Source organism: Hemitrygon akajei, chromosome 5, assembly GCF_048418815.1.
Source record: "Hemitrygon akajei chromosome 5, sHemAka1.3, whole genome shotgun sequence".
Classification (NCBI taxonomy): Eukaryota; Metazoa; Chordata; class Chondrichthyes; order Myliobatiformes; family Dasyatidae; genus Hemitrygon; species Hemitrygon akajei.
This window is the reverse complement of record NC_133128.1, coordinates 9,744,972-9,760,657: the sequence shown is the minus strand read 5'-3', so window position 1 is coordinate 9,760,657 and position 15,686 is coordinate 9,744,972.

Here is a 15,686-nt window from a genome sequence, read left to right as displayed (position 1 = left end):
ATGCCAGGCAGACAATCTCTGAAGAGTATTGATAATGCCTGATCACCCATCGTGTAAAGACACTGCCCAGAAGAAGGCAACGGCAAACCACTTTGACAGAAAAATATGCCAAGAGCAATCATGGTCATGGAAAGACCATGATCACCTATAGCATTTGACATGGCACATAATGGTCAAACGAATGATGGGCCCAATGTGGGCAAATGGGACTAGCTTAGGTTGACACTGTACTGTATGACTCTATGATTCTGTCTTCCAAGTGGTTTATTGGTTCCTGCCGAGTGGCTAACAGTGGACCTGACTGTCTCTCACACTCATCCTTCCCCAGTACTGCACATAATTTTCACAGCTCTGTGGGATGCTTTGACCTGCACACTCAAGTGAAGATCAATATCTTCTGGTCCACTAGCAACAATAAACCAGAACAAAATAAAACTATCATTAAGGCCAATTTTAAGATGATTGGAGAAAGGCATGGGGTGTCATGTCAGAGGTATGTTTTTTGTGCTGAGGGTTAGGTGCTTCAAACACTCTGCCAGGGATGGTAACAGAAGCAAATGCATTAGGGGCATTTAAGAGACCCTTAGATAGGCACATGGATCATGGAAAAGTGGAGGGCTATGTAGGAGGGAGGAGGTTAGATTGATCTCTGATTGAGTTAAAGGTTGGCACAACATTGTAGGCGGATGAGCTGTAATGTTCTGTTCTACAGTATGTTCCTAAGAACCAACCTGCCATCCACTGGCTAAACAATGTCAGTGCAAGCAATATAAGGACTCAGCTTGCTCTCATTCCCTTAGCTAGTCATGCACCAGGGAGATCAAGGCTACCCAAGATGCCAGCTAAAGGTATTGAGAATGCATACCCAACCCTCACTACAGGCCTAATTATGAAGAGGCAGAGATTCCTTAGGCTGAGATGATTCTCACCATCATACTGTTGCAGCCAATTCATATTAATTTCATAGGCATCCATTAGTCTCATGAGACCATGGATTTGCGCCTTGGAAGGTTTTTTCCAGGGCACATGCCTGGGCAGGGTTGTATGGGAGACCGCCAGTTGCCCAAGCTGCAAGCCTTCCCCTCTCCACACCACCGATGTTGTCCAAGGGAAGGGCACTAGGACCCATGCAGCTTGGCACCGGTGACATCGCAGAGCAATGTGTTGTTAAGTGCCTTGCTCAAGGACACAAACACGCTGCCTCAGCTGAGGCTCGAACCAGTGACCTTCAGGTTACTAGTCTGATGCCTTGTGCACTAGGCGATGCGCCAACACTATATTATTAATTTAAAGGTAAGATAAAAATGATTTGTTGCGTGTATATCAAAATATCGAAATGCACAGTGAGATGTGTCACTTGCATCAACAATTGAGTATGCAGTGGGGGCAACCAGCAAGTGTTAAAATACTTCCAGTGCCAACTTAACTTACTAACCCTAACCTTTAACATCTTTGGCATGTGGAAAGGATCCAGAGTACCTGGAGGAAACCACACCGTTATGGGGAGAATGTCCAAATTCCTTACAGACAGCGGCGGGAATTGAACCCAGTCTCAGATCACTGGCACGATCAAGTGTTATGCTAACTGCTATGCGACCTTACTACCCCTCTACACATGGCAGCTGTGCCAGTCCCCAATTGCCATTGAGTCAGTGGAGTTGAACCTCTTCCTTGATGTGCTGCAGTCGGTTAGATGAAGATGCTGTCACGTTGCTGTTGAGGAGGGAGTACTGTAATAGGGACAGACAATGAAGGAATCAGTGATGCATTTTCAAGTCACAATCTCTTGTAACTTCAAGTTCAGTTTCAGATTCATTTATTCATCACAAGTACATCAAAATGTACCTAAGGATATAACTCAAAATACGCTGGTGGATCTCAGCAGGTCAGGCAGCATCTGTGGAAAGGAATAAAGAGTTGACGTTTCAGGCCAAGGTCCTTCAGCAGTCCTGAAGAAAGGTCTCAGCCCAAAATGTCAGCTCTTTATTCCTTTCCAAAGATGCTACCTGATCTGCTGAGTTCTTGCAAAAGTGAGTGTGTGTTACATTAGATTTCCAGCACCTGCAGGAACTCTGACGTTTACAACATAAAGGTGTGCTGGGGGCAGTTGCAAGTGTCACCAAACACTCCGGTACCAACATCACATATCCACAATTTCCCACAGAATAATACAAGCAGCAACAATGACAACAACAAGCCCAGGTTAATTAAACCCAAGGATGTAATGTTAGAAAACTCAGCCTGCAGAGGGTTGAAAACAACGTTTACCGAATTTCGAAAAAAGAACTTGAAAAAACAGTTATGCGAGAATGAGACATGACTGATGCAGGCATGGACAACTGACAGAAATGCAGCAAACTATAGAAAGTAACTAACAATGGAATTAGTCATGGAAAAACCCTACTTTGTGGAAATGCTCAGGCTGAAACTGCTGTAGGAGAGACGATATAGAAGCTACAGCTATACTGAGCACCAGCTACAGTGAGACAGTATCAGCAGAGACAAGTGTTGGAGCTCTATACTGTGAAACCAGGAATTAGTTCTGTTGAATCATCCCAAGGGATTTGTTGAGTTAAAACCCTTAATGTTCTGAGTGTATAATTTGAGTGTGAAATATATTCAGTAGTGTTGTAACTGAGAAATGTTTGGAAATAACAATGTAATACTGAGTTATTTTGAATTGGGAAAAACAGAATACTTAAAAGTATTCAACAGATTGTAATCCCATTGTATATGGTCAGGTTTATTTTGTGAAAGATTTGTGTATTGACTTTCTGTTGATGATCCACCATTTCATTCAACAAACCAAGAAACAACACACACAAAATGCTGGAGGATCTCAGTAGACCAGGCAGCATCTTCAGAACAGAATACAGCTGACGTTTTGGACCAGATCCTTCATCAGGATTGGGTCTTGGCCCAGAACGTCTCTATACTCTTTTCCATAGATGCTGCCTGGCCTGCTGTGTTCCTCCAGCATTTTTGTGCGTGTTCTTTGGATATCCAGCATCTGCAGATTTTCTCCTGTTTATGAATGAACCAAGAAACAAGATAGAGAGCCACCTAAGATTGAAGAGCCAGCACGGGGAACAAAATATTTCATGACGTAGAGGATTTAATATGATTAGATGAATTAGTTTATTTCTCATTCTCAAGAATCTGAATTTGAATTTCTGGAAGTGCTGAATATTTTTGCAAAGACTTTGATAAGTTACCAGATGAGATTTAGTTTGTTTAAAAGTTGCAATATAGGAGAATGTGTCGTGAAAGGACTTAAGCTGTATTTTTCTGAGTTTACTCCCCATTTAGAAAATAGTCTATGCCTGTATTTCTTCTACCAAACTGTATGACCATACACATCCGTACATGATATTCCATCAGTTACTTCCTTGCGCATTCTCCCTATTTGTCATTCTGCAGACTGCCTGATTCCTCAACACTGCCTGCCCTTCCACCTCTCTCTGTGTCATCAGCAAACTTGGCCAAAAATCCACAAAGCCATCCATTCTGTCATCCAAATCATTGACATATAAGGTGAAAAGAAGTAGTCCCAATGTCAACCCCTACGAACACCACTAGTTGCCAGCAGCCAACCAGAAAAGACTCCCTTTATTCCCACTCTTTACATCTTGCCAGACAGCAAAGCTTCTATCCATGCCAGTGTCTTTCCTGTAAACCATGGGCTCTTATTTTGTTAAACAACCTTCTGTGCAGCTACTTGTCAAAGTCTTCTGAAAATTCAAGCAAACAACATCCATTGACTCTCATTTGTCTGCCCTGCCTATTATTTCCTCCATGAATACCAATAAATTTGTACGGCAAAAGTTTTGCATAAAGAAAGAATGCTGACTTTGGTCTATTTTTTCACATACCTCCAAGAACCCCAAAACCTCATTCTTAAAAATGCATTCCAACATCTTCCCAACTACTAAAGTCAGGCCAACTGGCCTAAAGTTTCCTTTAATCTGCCTAACTCCCATCTTGGAGTGACATCTGCAATTTTCCAGTCCTCCAAAACCATTACAGAATCTAGTGATTCTTGAAAGTTTATTACTAATGCCTTCACAGTCACTTCAGCTACCCCTTTCAGAACCTCGGGTATAGTCCATCAGGTCCAAGTGACTGAACTACCTTCAGACCTTTCAGCTTCCCAAGCACCTTCTCCTTAGTAATAGCAACTACACTCACCTCTGTCCCCTGGCACTCTTGAATTTCTGGTGTACTGCTGGTAACTTCCACAATGAAAACTGTTGGAAAATGCTTAATTTCATTTGTCATTTCTTTATCTGCCATTATTATCTCCTCAGCATCATTTTTCAATGGTCTGACATCCACTTATGCCTCTTTTACTCTTTATACAACCAAAAAACATTTTGAATCCTATTCTGGCTAGCTTACTTTCATATTTCATCTATTCTCTCTATATTTAGTTGCCTCCTGTTGGTTTTTAAAAGCATGACAATCCTCTAGCTTCCCACTAATTGTTGCTATATTAGATGCCATCTCTTTTGATTTTATGCTCTCTTTGGCTTCCCTGGTCAGCCACAGTTGTGTTATCTTGTCTTTAGAATACTTCTTCTTTGGGATTTATCTGCCCTGTGCCTTCTAAGCTGCTCCCAGAAACTCCAGCCATTGTTGTTCTACCGTCATCCCTGCTAATATTCCATTTCAATGAATGTTGGTCAACTCCTCTCCTGTTACTTACAGTAACTGAAAGGGTAAAGCAGCACAGTTCATCCAGCTAATTCTAGTACCTTTGATGGAGCAGCAATGGCTTAATATTGTCCTGGAGCACTGAGAAAATTTTGTCCTCAAGTCATTGAGGTTGGACCTGAACATGGATGGACTGAAACAAACGAGGATGGCATGGTAGCATAGCAGTTAGTGTAACACTTAAGATCAGAGCTCAATTCCTGCCATTGTTTTTAAGTTTATACGATCTCCCTGTGATGGCATGAGTTTCCACCAGGTGCTCCAATTTCCTCCCACATTTCACAGACTTACGGGTTTGTGTTACTGAGTTGTGGGAATGCTACATTGGCTCCTGAAACATTGAGATACTTGTGGGCTTCTGCAGTACAATTGTTGAACTGTGTTGGTCATTGACACAAAACTATGCATTTCACTAAATATTCAAGATTCAAAGATTCAAACTGCATTTATTATCAAAGTATGTACACAGAATACAACTGTATTCATCCTCCCACAGGCAGCCACGAAACAAAGAACCACCATAGAATCGGAATCAGGTTTAATATTACCAGCATATGTCATGAAATTTGTTAACTTTGCAGCAGCCGTACAGAGCAACACATAATAATAAAGAGAAAACTGCGATGATAGTTAGTTTATATATATAATAGTTAAATAAGTAGTGCAAAAAGTTGAAATAAAACCTCTTCAAAAAACAACAAATGCATAACGCAACGTGAAAAAGAACAAATTACGCCAACATGTTTCGATTCTTCAATGTATATGGGACAAATAAAACTAATTTCTCAAATCTCTTTAGGTTCTTTCAGCTGAGTCCCCCAGAATAAGGAACAAGTGGGCTTATTTGTAAACTGTTGCATGGTATTTCAGAATCGAGCACATGAGTATTTTGAAATTGGGTTTGTGGTTGGGAGGAGCATTTCCCAATGTTGGCATCACTTGCACTTCTCCATTGGTTATTTTCACTGGAGATTGGTTGCTATGATTAGGCAACAACTGAGAACGATGGAGGACTTTGTAGGAGGGAAGTGTTAGATTGATCTTACACTTGAATGCCTGCAGTAGACAGAATGAGGTAGGTGAACTTGTAGCTCAGTTACAGATTGGCAGGAATGATATTGTAGGCAGCACTGAATCATGGCTGAAGGAAGATTATAGTTGGGAGTTTAACGTCCAAGGATATATATTGCATCGAAAGGACAGGTGGAAAGGCAATGGGGGCTGTGTTGTTCTGTTGGTAATAAATGAAATCAAGTCATTAGAAAGAGGTGACCTAAGGTGGTAAGGTGTTGAATCATTGTGGATAGAGGTAAGGAATTGCAAAAGACCCTAATGGGAGTTGTATACAGACCCTCTAACAGTAATAAGGATGTGATCTACAAATTATAAAGGGAAATATAAAACGTATGCCAAAAGGCCAATGTTATAATAGTCATAGGGGTGTTTCAATATGCAAGTAGATTTGGAAAATCAGTTGGTGCTGGATTCCAAGTGGAGGAACTTTGAGGTGGCTTTTAGAGTGGCTTGTGGTTGAGGCGACTATGGGATCAGCTATTTTGGATTAGGTGTGCAATAAACCAGAATTTATTAGAGAGCTAAGGTAAAAGAACCCTTAGGAGAAAGTGATCATAATATGATCAAATTCACCCTAAAGTTTGAGAAAGAGAAGCTAAAGTTAGAAGTATCAGTATTACAATGGAGTAAAGGGAATTACAGAGGCATGAGAGAGGAGTTGGCCAGAATTGACTGGAAAAGAACACTGGCAGGGATGATGGCAGAGCAGCAATGGTTGGAATTTCTAGAAGCAATTCAGAAGAAACAAGATATATGCATCCTAAAGAAGAAGAAGTAATCTAAATGCAAGATGATACAACCATGGTTAACAAGAGAAGTCAAAGCCAACATAAAAGCCCTATAGAAACATAGAAAACCTACAGCACAATACAGGCCCTTCGGCCCACAAAGTTGTGCCGTACATGTCCCTACCTTAGAAATTATTAGGCTTACCTATCACCCTCTATTTTACTAAGCTCCATGTACCTAACTAAAAGCCTCTTAAAAGACCCTATCGTATCCTCCTCCACCATCGTTGCCGGCAGCCCATTCCACGCAGTCACCACTCTCTGAGTAAAAAACTTACCCCTGACATCTCCTCTGTACCTACTCCCCAGCACCTTAAACCTGTATCCTCTTGTGCTGGCCATTTCAGCCCTGGGAAAAAGCCTCTGACTATCCACACAATCAATGCCTCTCATCATCTTATACACCTCTATCAGGTTCACCTCTCATCCTCCTTCACTCCAAGGAGAAAAGGCCAAGTTCACTCAACCTATTCTCATAAGCCATGCTCCCCAATTCAGGCAACATCCTTGTAAATCTCCTCTGCAGCCTTTCTATGGCTTTCACATCCTTCCTGTAGTGAGGCGACCAGAACTGAGCACAGTACTCCAAGTGGGGTCTGACCAGGGTCCTATATAGCTGTAACATTACCCCTCAGCTCCTAAATTCAATTCCACGATTGATGAAGGCCAATACATGATACACCTTCTTAACCACAGAGTCAACCTGCGCAGCTGCTTTGAGTGTCCTACGGACTCAGACCCCAAGATCCCTCTGATCACACTACCAAGAGTCTTACCATTAATACTATATTCTGCCATCATATTTGACCTACCAAAATGAACCACTTCACACTTATCTGGGTTGAACTCCATCTGCCACTTCTCAGCCCAGTTTTGCATCCTATCAGTGTCCTGCTGTAACCTCTGACAGCCCTCCACACTATCCACAACACCTCCAACTTTTGTGTCATCAGCAAACTTACTAACCCATCCCTCCACTTCCTCATGCAGATCATTTATAAAAATCACGAAGAGTGAGGGTCCCAGAACAGATCGCTGAGGCGCTCCACTGGTGACCAACCTCCATGCAGAATATGACCCTATAGAGGGCATATAATAAAGTAAAAATCAGTGAAAAGTTCAAGGATTGGGAAGCTTTTAAAATCCAACAGACAGCTACTAATAAAGTCATTAAGAAGGAAAAGATGGAATACAAAAGAAAGCTGGCCAATATTAAAGACGATACCAAAAAAGTTTTCTCAGATACATTAAATGTAAAGAAAACGACGAGAATGGATATTACTGCTGGAAAACAATGCTAGAGAAGTAATAATGGGAACAAGTAAATGGCAGATGAAACGGAATATTATTTTGCATCGGTCTTCATTGTGGAAAACACTAGTAGTTTAGTGGAAGTTCCAGATGCCAAGGGTCATGCAGTATGTGAAGTTACCATTATTAGAGAGAAAATTCTTGGGAAACTGAAAAGGCTGAAGGTTGATATGTTACTTGGATAGATGGTGTGCACCCAGTGTTCTGAAAGAGGTAGCTGAAGAGATCATGGAGACATAAGTAATGATCTTTCAAGAATCACTAGATTCTGGAATGGTTCTGGGAGACTGGAAAATTGCAATGTCACTCTACTCTTCAAGAAGGGAGAGATGTAGAAGAAAGGAAACATTTGGTGTCTGAGGCCAGTCAGACCTCAGTGGGTGGAAAGATGTTGGAGCCAATTATTAAGGATGAAGTCTCAAGGTAGTTGGAGGCACATGATAACATAAGCTGTTGTCAGTATGGTTTTCTCAAGAGAAAATCTTGCCTAACTAACTTGCTGGAATTGTTTGAAGAATAACAAGCAGGATAGACAGAGGAGAAGTGGTTGATGTTATGCACTTGGATTTTCAGGAAGCCTTTGACAAGGTGCCACGCATGAGGCTGCTTAACAAGCTATGAGCCCATGGTATTACAGGAAAGGTTCTAGCATGGATAACGCAGTGGCTGACTGGCAATTGGCAATGCATAGGAATAAAGGGAGCCTTTTCTGGTTGGCGACCGGTGACTAGTGGTGTTCCACAGGGGTCTGTGTAGGGACTGATTCTTTTTACATTATATGTCAATGATTTGGATGATGGAATTGATAGCTTTGCTGCAAAGTTTGCAGATGATATCAACAGAGTGGAGTGGCAGGTAGTTTTGAAGAAGTAGAAAGACTACGGAAGGAATTAGACAGATTAGGAGACTAGGCAAGGAGTGGCAGATGGAATACAAAGTCAGAAAGCGTATGGTCATGCACTTTGGTAGAAGAAATGAAAGGGTTGAAAACGGAGTTCAAAATGGAGAGAAAATAGAAAACTCTGAGGTGCAAAGTGTCTTGGGAATTGTGTGCAGGATTCCCTAAAGGTGAACTTGCAAGTTGAGTGTGTGGTGAGGAAGGCAAATGCAATGTTAGCATTCATTTCAAATAGACTAGAATATAAAAGCAAGGATATAATGTTGAGACTTTATAAAGCACTGATGAGGCCTCACTTGGAGCACTTGGAGAAAGGACATGATGACACTGGAGAGGGTTCTAAGGAGGTTCACAAAAATGTTTCCAGGATTGAATAGCTTTTCACATGAAGAGCATTTGATGGCTCTGGTCCTGTACTCACTAGAATTCAGAAGAATGAGGGTTGACCTCATTAAAATCTATTGAATGCTGAAAGTACTTGATAGAGTGGATGTGGAGAGGACGTTTCCCTGGTGAGAGAATCTAAGACCAGAGGACACAGCCTCAGAATAGAGGGGTGTCTTTTTCCAATAGGGCTGAGGAAGAGTTTCTTTAACCAGAGAGTGGTGAATCTGTGGAATTCTTTATCACAGGTAGCTAAGGAGGCCCTCCTTATGTACAATGAAGGCAGAGGTTGATAGATTCTTGATTGGTCAGAGCATGAAAGTATACAGGGAGAAAGCAGGAGATTGGGCTGAGAGGAAAATTGGATTAGCCATAATGAAATGGCAAAGCAGCAAATGGTTTAATTCTGCTCCTATATCTTATGGTCTTATGATCATAAAGTAGGTTAAAAGTTTGAGATGGCATGATGGGCTATAGGGCCTGTGCTGCGGTGTTTTATTTCCTAACTCAATTCCTTTCCGCAATTATAGAATACCAGGTGGATAAGTACATTTTTTTGTCTATAACTACAGCTAGGGTGCCTGGAACATTTACACAGTACTGTAGTAATTTTATATATTGCACTGTACTGCTGCCACAAAAAAGAAAATAAATTTCATGACATATGTGAGTAATGATAAATCTGACTCTTAAATGGTTTTCTTTTGTGGACTGAAAGTGGGAAGGGAGCAGAGAGAGAGGATTTGTGGCTGGGAAAAAGGGAAGGGGGAGATGAGGCTGAGGGAAGCATCAGTGGGACATTCTGTCATGATCAGTAAACCAGTTGCTTGGAATCAGATGTCATTGCCTGGTGTCTCGGGGCTGAGTGTGTCTGCACCCACACCACCCCGGCCCCTGGCACTCCTTCCCGCCAGGTGTCCCACACCCCTCCTGAGGTGCTCCACCCTCGCCATTCTCAACATCCTTTGCCCTCGCCAGATTTACAGACTTGCTCCCCACTCCATGTTGACAAATGCAGAACAGTGCAAAAGTCTTAGGCAACCTAGCTCTATATATGCGCCTGATACTTTCACACAGTACTGCATCTCCGAGTCAAGTCCAGTCAAGTTGTGTTTATTTTATGTGAACATGTACAGTGAGGTACAAGGAAACAGTTGCAGCAGTATCATGGACATGAGGGCTCAAACAACATGCAGAATATAATTTATGCATTAAGTGTACAAGAGAACAAAAAGACTCTGCAAAACAAAACCATAGTGCGGAATAACCACAATCAGAGACACATCCATGGCAGTGCTAGATGTGGTCCATGGTGTTCTGTAGACACAAGAGACTGGGCAGCTCAGGCTCATTGGGTTAGAAGGGCCTGTTAGTATGCTGCATTACTAAATAAATAATAAAAAATAGATTCTATATATGCTGGACATCTTAAGAAGCCACACAATGGGCCGGAGGACCATAGCAGATCAGGCATCACTGATGGAAAGGAATGAACATTTGATGTTTCAGGCCGAGACCCTTGATCAGGACCAGATAGTGTTCCTTGGCTGATGTAGGGTTAACGTTGCTTGCACAGGTCAGTTCAAGAACCAATTCCTGAATCGAGTGGTGATGTCTTCAACCTCTGTACCCTCTGCCTGACAGCAGCAGTAAGAAGAGGGCATGGGCCAGCTGGTAGGGATCCTTGATGATAGCTGCCACATTCTTGAGCAAACACATTGTGCAGATGCTTTAAATGGTGGGGAAGGCAAGAGTCATTTGCTTCACTGCTGTAGGACATGCACACCATTGTGCTGAATTTGCTGTTCATGATTTCACAATGGAAAAGGTTATTTTTAAACTTAATCATTGAAGGAAAGATGTAAACATCAGCATTTCGTATCCATCTTTAATTGCCCCAGAAATGAGGAGACAAATGCCAAACTAGATTGATCGTTTTGGAGACATAGACACTGAGTGGCCACATTATTAGGTAGACATGTACAACTGGTGGTTAATGCAAGTATCTAATCAGCTAATCATGTGGCAGCAACTCTGCAGAAAAGCATGCAGGCATGGTCAAGAGGTTTAGTTGTTAACCCGAAACATCAGAATGGGGAAGAAATGTGATCTAAATGACTTTGATTGTGAAATGATTGTCAATGCCAGACAAGATGATTAGAGTTTTGCAGTAATTGCTGATCACCTGGAATTCACACTGTGACATTCCTCGGGCTGAAGGAATTTCTTTTTTAGCCAGCGGAAGGTGAATCTGTGAAATTCATTGTCACAGATGGGTGTGGAGTCCAAGTCATTGGGTATATTTAAAGCAGGGGTTGACAGGGTCTTGATTAGTAAGGGTAGCAATGCTTACCAGGAAAAGGCAGAGGAATGAGGTTGAGATGAATAATAAATCAGTCATGATCAAATGACAGAGCAAATCCAATGGGCTGAATGGCCTAATTCTGCTCCAATGTCTTATGGTCTTTGCTGCCATATCTAATTTATAAACTTAGTCCATCCTTGAATGTCAAATCTTTCAGAATCAGAATCAGGTTTAATATTCCTGGTTTATGTTCGATCTGTATCTTAAGACAACTGTTCCTAAACCAGTTTAATTAAAGTCAAAGTAAATTTATTATCTATGTACATATATATGTCGTCACGTACTACCCTGAGATTTATTTTATTGCAGGCATTCATGGGAAAATAACAAATGCAGAACAAAGCGATGCAATGTTCCCACTGATGCCTATTTTAGGAATACCTCTCATCTTTTCCCAATGTCTCGGCTAATCATTTCAATTCCAAAGATAAAAGTAAGAAAGAACTTAAATTAACTTCATAATCCCAAGAGATTGCAGATGCTGGAAATCTTGAGCAACATGCACAAAATGTTGGGCGATCTGAGCAGGTCTTGTCCTGTTTACTCCCCTCCATAGGTACTGCTCAACTTGCTGAGTTTCTCCAGCATTTTGTGAGTGTTGTTTTAATTTAGATATTTTCTTTCACCTCCTCTGCAGGTATCAAAAATCCCACCTGATGATATAACTTCAAATGATAATTTTTATGATAGTCTTTCTTTAGAGATACAGCGCAGTGACAGGCCAGCACCACCCAGTTATACCCATGTGACCAATGAACCTACTAACCACATGCTTTTGGAATGTGAGAGGAGACCAGAGCACTAGAGGAAATCCAGACAGGTATCTGGGGATAAAGTCATGAGTTTATTCTGGATGGAATGTCTGAACAAATGTTTTTATTTAAATATGAATAAGTTATAGAGATTGCTCTGTTCTTTCTCAAGGTTTTAATATGGAGGAAGGTCAGAGGTAGGTTTTACACAGATAGTGGTGGGTGTGCGGAAAGCACTACCGGGATGGTGGGTCATGGGAAATCTACAAACTCCTTACAGATAGCAGTGGGAATTGAACCACAGTCACTAGCACTGTAAGGAAATGCACTGACCGCCTCACTACTGTGCCAACCACAGTTAGGTAAGTTTTAAAGCAGGTTTTCCCAACCTGGGGACAATAGACTCATTGGTTAATGGTAGAGATCCATGACATTAAAATATTGGGAGTCCCTAGTTTAGTGGAATACGGCCCAAACGTGGGGAAGTGGTCCAGCTCGGAACTGTACATTCACATGTTGGTCCAAAAGGTCTCTTTCTGTGACCCCATGACAACTTTCATTGTACAAAGTAGTTCTGCTTCCTTATACAACAGTGGGGCAACATTGTGCAATGGTGTTGGGCAACACCCTCACCCAGCTGAGGAAATGTATTGCACAGAGATTATTTCACTGTCAATTTAATATTGCCTGCTCAGTTTACATCCTGCAAACCCAAAAGCCAACCTTTCAAAACTGCCTTTGTATTAAACACATTCAAGTTTATCATTGATTAAATTATGATTAAAGTTTGTATTTATCAGGAACCACAGGAGTAGTGTGAATAGGCAACAATGTGTACTGTAAGTAAATCTGCACCTGATTTCTCCACACACATGTGTACATGATGCCTTTTGGATGGACTTTATTGGTATCAATACTAGCAGTATTTTCATAAACATCTTTCCTCACTGTTGGCCGATCAATGTCCATTTTCACTCAATGAATGTTGGGTAGTTATTCTTGGAGAGTGTTATAATTGACTCACTTTCACAGGAATGTTATTGCGTATAAGAGTCTGCACCAACCATCTAGCATCCACTTTCACTAATCCTACACTAATCCTGGGGTGTATTGGGTGTCCAGGGAGGGGTAGAAATTCTGGTGAAGGGGCTTGTTGTGTCCATTCTGGGGCAGCTCACTGGCCTTTGGAGCCCACTGAACAGGTAGCTCTCATCTGTGTCTCCAAGTAGCTGTTTGCATGCAACAACGATCACACCCTGCTGCACCACTTCTACAGGGGTGCTAAACCAAGTGAGGGTATCCAGCGGGTCTGATACCTATCGCTGTCTTAGCATGTTCGTACCACCGGACCCAGTTTTCTGAGGTCTGGAGAGTGGAACTCCACCAGTGCAAAGACTTTTCCACTTTAAAAACTCCCCCACACAGGCTTCCTCTCATCGTTGGACACACTGGCCAGCCACCACAATCATCACATTCTCTTTGGAGTGAAGGTGGATGACAGCTGACTTGGTAGAGGTGTCCCAGATGGTAAGTAGCATAGATCAAGTGGACAGCCAGAGACTATTTCCCAGGGTGAAAATGACAAATACAAGGGGGCATAATGTTAAGGTGATTGGAGGAAAGTATAGGAGGGATGTCAGATGTAAGCTCTTTACACAGAGAGTGGTAGGTGCATGGAACACCCTGCCAAGGGTGGTGGTAGAGGCAGATGTATTATGGACATTTAAAAGGCTCTTAGATAGGCACATGGATGAGAGGAAAAAGGACTATGTAGGAGGGAAGAGTTAGATTGATTTTAGAGTACATTAAAAGTTCAGCACAACATTGTGAGCTGAAGAGTCTATAATATACTGTAATGGTCCATAGAGTCATGGAGTCAAAGAGAAGTACAGCACAGAAACAGGCTCTTTGGCCCATCTAGTCCATGCCAAAAACATTGAAATTGCATATTCCCATCAACCTGCACCGGGACCATAGTCCTCCATATCCCTATCCATGTACCTATCCAAACTTCTCTTAAATGTTGAAATGGAGTTCACATGCACCACTTGTGCTGGCAGCTCATTCCACACTCTCACGTCCTTCTGAGTGAAGAAGTTTCCCTTCATATTTCCTCTAAACTACTGTATTCACCTTTCACCCTTAACCCATGAGCTCTGGTTGTACTTCCACCCAACCTCAGTAGGGAAAGCCTGCTTGTATTTACCCTATTTTTACTCCTCATAATTTTGTATACCTCCATCAAATCTCCTCTCAATCATCAACATTCTAAAGAATACAGTCCTAACCTATTCAATCTTTTTTGTAACTCAGGCCCAGCAACATCTCTGTAAATTTTCTCCGTACTCTTTCAACCTTGTTTACATCTTTTCTGTAAGTAGGTGACAAAAACAGTACACAATACTCCAGGCAACACACATAGAATGCTGGAGGAACTCGGCAGGCTAGGCACCATATACGGAAAAAAGTACAATCGAAATTTTGGGCCAAGACCCTTCGGCAGGACTGGAGGGAAAAAAGCTGAGGAGTAGATTTTAAAGGTGGGGATAGGAGCGAAAGAAACACAAGGCGATAGGTGAAACCTGAAGAGCAAGGAATAAAGTAAAGAGCTGGAAGTTGATTGGCGAAAGAGATACAGGGCTGGAGAAGAAGGAGTCTGATAGAAGAGGACTGAAGGCCATGGAAGAAAGAAAAAGGTGGGAGAAGCAGCAGAGAGAGGTGATTGGTGGGCAAGGAGATAAGATGAGAGAGGGAATAGAGAATGGGGAATGGTGAGGGAGGGCATTATTATAGGAAGTTCGAGAAATCGATGTTCATGCTATCAGGTTGAAGTCTTCCCAAACGGAATATAAGGTTTTGTTCCTCCAACCCAAGCGTGGCCTCATCATGACAGTGGAGGAGGCCATGGATAGACGTATCAGAATGGGAATGGGGAATTAAAATGGGTGGCCACTGGAACATTCTGCTTTTTCTGGTGCTCGGCAAAGTTGTCTCCCAATCAACGTCAGGTCTCATTGATATACAGGAGGCCACACCGGGAGCATTGGGCACAGTATATGACCCCAACAGACTCTCAGGTGAAGTGTTGCCTCAGCTGGAAGAACTGTTTGGAGCCCTAAATGGTAGTGAGGGAGGAGGTGTAGGGGCAGGTGTAGCATTTGATCCACTTGCAAGGATGTGCCAGGATGGAGATCAGTGGGGGAGGGACGAATGGAAAAAGGATTCGCATAGGGAGCGATCCCTGTAGAAAGCAGAAAATGGGGAGTGGGGAAGATGTATTTGGTGGTAGGATCCCATTGGAGATGGTGGAAATTTTGGAGAGTTATGTACTGGATGCAGAGGCTGGTGAGGTGGTAGGTGAGGACAAGAGGAACCCTATCCCTGATAGGGTGGTGGGAGGA